Genomic DNA, 7,085 nt, shown 5'->3' with positions numbered 1-7,085 from the left:
CCAACAACACTGCTCATTCTGCAAAAGACCACATGCAGTCAGAAGTCCTCGGTAAGCCCCATGACTCTCAGTGCACAAAATACTGCAAACGTTTCTGGGAGGCATTTCAAAGAAAGCAGCCTCGTGCTTCCTGGTACTGAGAGGATTTTATTTCAGAGGAAGACAAGACACTGGCAGATTGTGTGCACCTGTAAAGCGTGTTACTCTGGCTCTCAAGAAATCTATCTGAAGGGAGATGATAAGCAACCCTTAAGTGAGGCCTGGGAGGGTGGGTTCTGAGGTCCCGCAGGATGGAAGAGTGGAATATGGGGTTCTGGAGCAGAGTAGTGGGAGACAGGCAGGGACAGGTAAGTGGGTGCCCCTGGGGTGGGAGGTTTCGTTATCGCTTCCAGGAATCAAAGGAAGGGAGAGCATGTGTGCCAGTGGTGAGGGGGCGGGGAGGAGGGAGGGACAGGATCTTAAGCAGGCTCCTCGCCCAGCACAGAGCTGGCCAGAGGGCGGTGGTCCCTCTCAGTACCCTGAGATCATGACCTGAGCCAAAATCAAGTCAGATGCTTCACTGGCTGAGATACCCAGGCACCCCCAAACTAGACCATTTCTATGTACTTAACATAATAAATCCATTATAAGATTTTGAAAAATAGAGAAAAATTCACATGGTTATACTAGCCTCACACAGCTAGCAACATTTGTCTTCATTCCATCCCAGTATTTCTTGATATATATAAATGGTCTTGAGAGCTTAATTATGGTTTAGGCACATATTTATCTCTAATTATTTTCACTTAGGATTATATCTTTTTTTTAAAGATTTAGTTAGTTAGTTAGTTAGTTAGTTAGTTAGTTAGTTAGTTATGAGAGACACAGAGAGAGGCAGAGACCCAGGCAGAGGGGAAGCAGGCTCCATGCAGGGAGCCTGACGTGGGACTCGATCCTGGGTCTCTAAGATCACGCCCTGGGCCGAAAGTAGAGCTAAACCGCTGAGCCCACACTTAGGATTATATCTTAAAAATCTCTCCAAGGGATCCCTGGGTGTCTCAGCGGTTGGGCACCTGCCTCCAGCTCAGGTCGTGATCCCAGGACCCGGGATTGAGTCCCAGGTCGGGCTCCCTGCATGGAGCCTGCTTCTCCCTCTGCCTGTGTCTCTGTCTCTCTCTCTTTCAGTCTGTCTCTCATGAATAAATAAATAAATCTTAAAAAAAAATCTCTCCAAGTGTCTTCTAATCATCCGTCATATATTTGCACAATATCTGATAAAAAGGCTAATGGTATAATTTATCAAGCATTCCCAAGATGCCATATATTTAAATGACATTTTTGTTATTGTAAATAAATGTCCATTTAATGTTTACATTTATAAAATTTCCTTTTGTGGGATTAGAGTATCAAAACTCAAGGATTATATAACATGTGTTACACACCCCAAATTTCATGCCAAAAAGGCTTTCTCTGTTTTCATTGTCACTAGAAATACTTGGATTATCAGGTTATGACACCCTCACTGAAACACTTCTGTTCTAAAGATTAAATCAAATAGTTACAAAATATTTGAAGCTAAATATGAAAAGTAGTAGCAAATTTTTTCTTTTTCTGATGCTGACATCCTGGTAATATAAGATTTTATTTATCTTTTTCTTTGTTTCTTTAGCATCTAGTCCATTGCTTGGCATGTAATGAGAGAATAACCTTTACTTTTTAAATGAACGAATGATAAACAATTAAAGGAAGATTAGAATTGATTGCTGAAATCGTAAAACAAAAACAGGTAATATTTTTATGGGTAAAATATGAATTCTGATGCAAAGGATGTCTAGGGTGACACGTTACTCTAGAAACTTTCTAAATTACTCTTGACTCCATAGCATACATTTGCCTCTGTGAAAACCTTTCTCTCTGTTTATTTCAGAGTTTAAGAAAAGGGCATATTTAGCTTCTAGTGAAGAAATAATCTCTTACTTTTCAACACTCCAATTTTAAAACAGGACATTGCCCTAACCTATGTTTGAGTGCATATGCATGTGGTAAAATTTTTACATGGAAAAGAAGGGAAAAATAAAGATGATCTCTGAGTGCGGGAGGGAAGAAAGGGGGCCAGCAGCTCAGGGCTGGGACTTCAGCTCTGTCTACAAAGATTTATTTATTTGTATTTTGTAACATGAACCAAATGAGGCAGAAATCTGCCTGTTGACTCTGGGCAGGAGGTGAGGTGTTCGTAACAGTATTGCTCTTACCAAACAAATAATAATAAGAAAATACCGACACAGAACACCTGCCTCATCGGCAGAGAAGGAATTTTCTGCTCCCTGCTCGCCTCCCCAGATCCTCACTCTCTCAGCTTGGATCTGCTCCCAATCCGAGGATTATTGTACATGCCGGACCCAGACTCAAGCACAGAATCATTGCCAATTTCCACCGGAGTGTATAAACCCGAAAATGCACTGTGCCTACCTTGGGGTCTACCGCGGGCTGCTGGGGGTCCAGGTAGCACGCTATCCTGGTTTGCAACCTCGTGTTTCATCTCTTCCACACTCGCCCCCTGCCCTCGGCTGGGGAGGACGATGGTTACCGTAGAACTGCTACTCTAGGCGTCTTTAATTCCACTTCAGCTTACGTAGAAGGCCAATAGAGATAAGCTGGCCCTAATATTATTGGAAGATGATCAAAATCTACCACACTCAGAAACAGAGATATTTTCACAGCTTCCTGACCTCTTCTGATGGTACATATTCCATCATATTTGTCTTCACCTGATTCTTTTATTTAGACTCAAACTCCCTGAAGTCTGTTTGTATTAATAGTTCTGTTCTGGTTCTAGTGATGTTCTCAAGGTGTCCCCATCAAAGGAGATCACTTCAAACCCTGGCCTCTTTCCTGTACCACATGCTTTTCTCTCCTTGCTGAGACTACACGTTTGAAGGATGAAAATGATTCCTTTCCTTTATCTCAGACATCAGAGAGAGGTAGAGTGAATGGCACTTAGAATTTCTTTTTCCAGTCCTTACATGACACAAAGATCTACTTATTATCTGTATTTTAGAATTTAAAAAAAAAAAAAAAAAAAAGGAAAGCTGAGCATTGATCCAAGACCACACGAGCAGTAATTAGTCCAATGAAGTCTGTCAAAATGCCTGGTTGTGTTGTCAGGTTTAATTTCAAGAAGCCTGAACAGCCTGGGCTGCTCCACGGGAGTCCCTGCAAGGACTGACCCTTAGTCCAGGCGTGAACACATGGATTCCACGCATTGTAACTGTGGATCTGAGGAGTTTCTGGGTGGTTTGTGCCAGCTTGTCAGCATTCTTTATTGGTAACTGTGTGACTAGTGATTTGCCTGTGGCTTCAGGGACATCACGGAATGTGTGCTGCTGGGGCTAGGTACATAGCAGGCCCGCACGACAAGCTGCCCATGAGAAGTCCAGCCACCGCCACAACCTGGGGCTTCCTGGCCTGAAGTATTTTGTTGGGATTCCCTATCAAAAACAGGTCAGGCTCCCTGTGGGGGGCCCGGTGTGGAACTCGATCCTAGGACTCAGGATCACGCCTTGAGGTAAAGGTAGATGCTCAACCACTGAGCCACTCAGGTGCCCCCATGACTGATTTTCATAATATGTATCTTCTCTCTCATTTTATTTCAATTTTGCTGGTATTTTAAAAGAATCAACTTTTAGTTTCATTGAGATTTCTTTATTATTTTTCTGTTCCTTGATTTTTTCTCTTTTTTCTATTTATTTTTATTTTTTATTTTTTTATTTTTGTTCCTTGATTTTTTTCAGTCTAACCTTAATTATTTCCTTATTTCTGCTTACTTTGGATTTTTTTCCTCTTCTTTTTTTTCTAGTTTCATAGGAGGGGGCTTAGGTTATTGATTTGAGACATTTTTGTTTCTGATATAAGCACTTAAAGCTATACATTTTCCTCTAGGTCCAGTATTAGCGGTCTCTCATATATTTTGATGCATTTTGTGTTTTATTCAACTTAAATCTTTTCCCAATTTCCTTTTTTTATTTCTTCGACCCATTGTCAATTGAGAAGTGAGTGATTTAAATTTACAGTTATGTAGGGGATTCTATAATATTGTACTGCTATTGATTTCTCATTTAATTCCACTTTGTTCAGGGAAATTGTTTTATTTCAATCTTTTAAAACTTATGGTCTTCTTTTCAGTACTAGCATATGATTGGCATTTGTTTCCTGTCACTGCAGAACATATACATTATTACCAATTTCCTGGTTTAACACAATCCAAACGGATTATCTCATAGTTTCCTTGGGTCCAGAGTTGAGCATGGTGGGATTGGGTGCCCCACCCAGGGTCTCATGTGCCTGACATCAGGTATGGGCCAGGGCTGCTAATCATCTTGGATATGGGGTTATCTTCTAAGCTCATTCAGGGTGTTGAGAGAGTTTAGTTCCTAATGATGTTGGGAATGAGGTGCCACATTCTGGCTGGCTGTCAACTGGAAGCCTCTTGGAGGCCATCCACCACCATCCATGGCCACAGGCCCTCTCTACAACATGGCAGCTTTGACTTCTAGACCTAGATATAAGGGGCTTGTGTGATTAGGTCACGGCTGTTGGGACAGTCTCCCCTTGATTAACCCCAAATCAATTCCTAGTAATATTACTTATATCCTCAAAAGTCCTTTTGCCATAAACCATAATTTGGGGAGTGATATTTCATGATATTCACTAGTTTCACTCAAAACCTGTTCCCAAGGCAGCCCCAGCGGCCCGGCAGTTTAGTGCTACCTTTGGCCTGGAGATGTATTGTCACATCTCCAGGTGTGATCCTGGAGACCTGGGATCGAGTCCCAGGTCGGGATCCCTGCTTGGAGCCTGCTTCTCCCTCTGCCTGTGTCTCTGCCCTGCCCCCCTCTCTCTGTGTCTGTCATGAATAAATAAATAAAATCTTAAAAAAAAAAAAAAACCCTATTCCCAAAATGGGAGGAGAGTTTTATACTGTAATATAATATGACACAATATATATAATTACATATTATATTATATTAATATTATCATTGATTAATTTGTATTATATTGCATTATTATGTTAAGATTATATATATATGTATATAAGTGCATCAGGATAAGTAGGTTAATAGTATTCAAGTCTTTTATTTTCTTCTTGATTTTCTGTCTAGTTTTTCTTCCAGTGCTTGAGGATAAAATATGGAAACCCAATTTTGCTGAATTCTTTCAATCCTAGCAGTTTTTGCTTCCTATCATGGAAGGGGTCTGCTGTTAAGTACACATTTATTTACAGTTGTTTCTTCCTGTCTGTTGACATTTTTATCATTATGACACATCCCTCTTTCTCTGTAATAACGTCTCATATTAAATATATTTTATTTCATATGAATATAGTCACTCCAGCTCCCTACGGTTATGGTTTGTGTCTTTTTGAAGATGCAAACGATAAATAATTTCTGAAAGATGCATTGTACCCCTGACTGCTGACATGTGCAGACAAAGTTTGCAGATGTGATTCTGTAGTGTCCAGTTAGCAGCCGGCAGGGAGATTCTCCAGGGAAACTGACTGCTTATCCCCACCTGCCTTTTGTTTTGAGGGGGGGGGGGGGGGGAAGAAGGGGGAAAGTGTTTCTCTTTATCACCACTGGATGTCAGTAGAGTCTCCTGTGCAGAAGCTCTGAGAAAAGCCCTTTCTTCTAAAATCTTCCTTTGTAGCAAAGGGGAGAGAAAATAACTGTGGTGGAAGATTCTCTGTTTGGAGCACTATACAGATTCTCTTGAGGAAAGGAAGGATTTTATGAGATGAAGCAGTTTTGAAATCCCAGGGGTGGACTGAGATTAAAATTGATTAGAGGATCAAGTTGGTGTAGGAGAGAAGGGGAGGTGGAAGAAAATAGAAATAAAACTCAAGGTAACTGAGCATCTTCAATGTGCCAGATATAATGGTGAGCTTCACACACGCATTTTCAATGTAGCGTCGCATCTCCAGGTGGACGCCAGTCTCATTGCCCTCACGCTAGAGGGGTACTGCTACTTAAAGGACATGGATGCAGTTTGGTGGTTATGTTGAACCGAGGATGAGAATTGACCTTGAGTGTTGTTGCCTAAAGGGATGGCCGCCTTTTCTGAGAAAGGAGGCAAAGCTAAGAGAGGCCCAGGAGGAGCTCCAGGTACTAGAGATTTATTATACTGGTTGCTCATGATGGAAGTGGTGGTGTGGTGGGTGAAGATATGGGGGAGCACACCTACTGTGCGTGGAAGGGGGGTGACCTATGGGGTTGACAGCCCCACTGGTAGCATGTCCACTGAGGAGGTGGCGTCCTCAAAGGAGGGAATTTCTCTTTCCTACTCACACACTCACCTATATCCTCTACAATCTTACAGGCAGAGAAGGGTGTTCTTTCTTTGGTGCTCAGATAGCACTTACTGCCTTGTATGGTGCTTCTCTATCTCTATTGTCATCTGTTTTCCTCCTTTGATTATGAATTCCCTGAAGCCAAGGAGTGTATCTTACTCACTTCTGTAATCCTGGCATCTAACCTGGTGTCTGGTACCCCCAAAGTGCTCGTAAATGTAGAACATCCATAATAAGCCAATAAATAAGAGGAATGGTGTCCATATGTCTGTGTAAGGAGGGAGGGCAGAAGAACGAGAGAAGACAATGAGGAGAGAGTTTGAAGAAAAAGCTAAAAGCAAAAACCAAAATTCTATTCTGATAATGAAGAATAGACTAGGGAAACTGAGCGCCAGATACGACACAGTGGGTCAAGGCAGGGAAAACATGAAAAAAATCTTCCAAAGAAACGGAGCTCATATAAAATTAGGAGGAGTCTTTCTAAACCAGCCTCTGTGTGTGTGTGTGTGTGTGTGTGTGTGTGTGTGTGTGTGTAGGCTTAACATTTACCCAGGAACAATTGTTCTTTCTTTCTTTGAAATCAGGAAAAATTATGAACTGGCTGTCTCTTGATAAGTATTCCAGTTAGCCTTTGTTTGCTTATTTGTTTTGTTTGAATGCTTGCTGAGGGAGAAGGGAGTTCAAATCTAGGTTTATATCTATCATTGTTGACTTACTCTCTATTTAAAAGGACAAGTAAAAAAAAGAGTTTCTAAAAATATGT

Source organism: Canis aureus, chromosome 23 (genome assembly GCF_053574225.1).
Source record: "Canis aureus isolate CA01 chromosome 23, VMU_Caureus_v.1.0, whole genome shotgun sequence".
Lineage (NCBI taxonomy): Eukaryota > Metazoa > Chordata > Mammalia > Carnivora > Canidae > Canis > Canis aureus.
Note: the sequence above shows the minus strand (reverse complement) of the source record.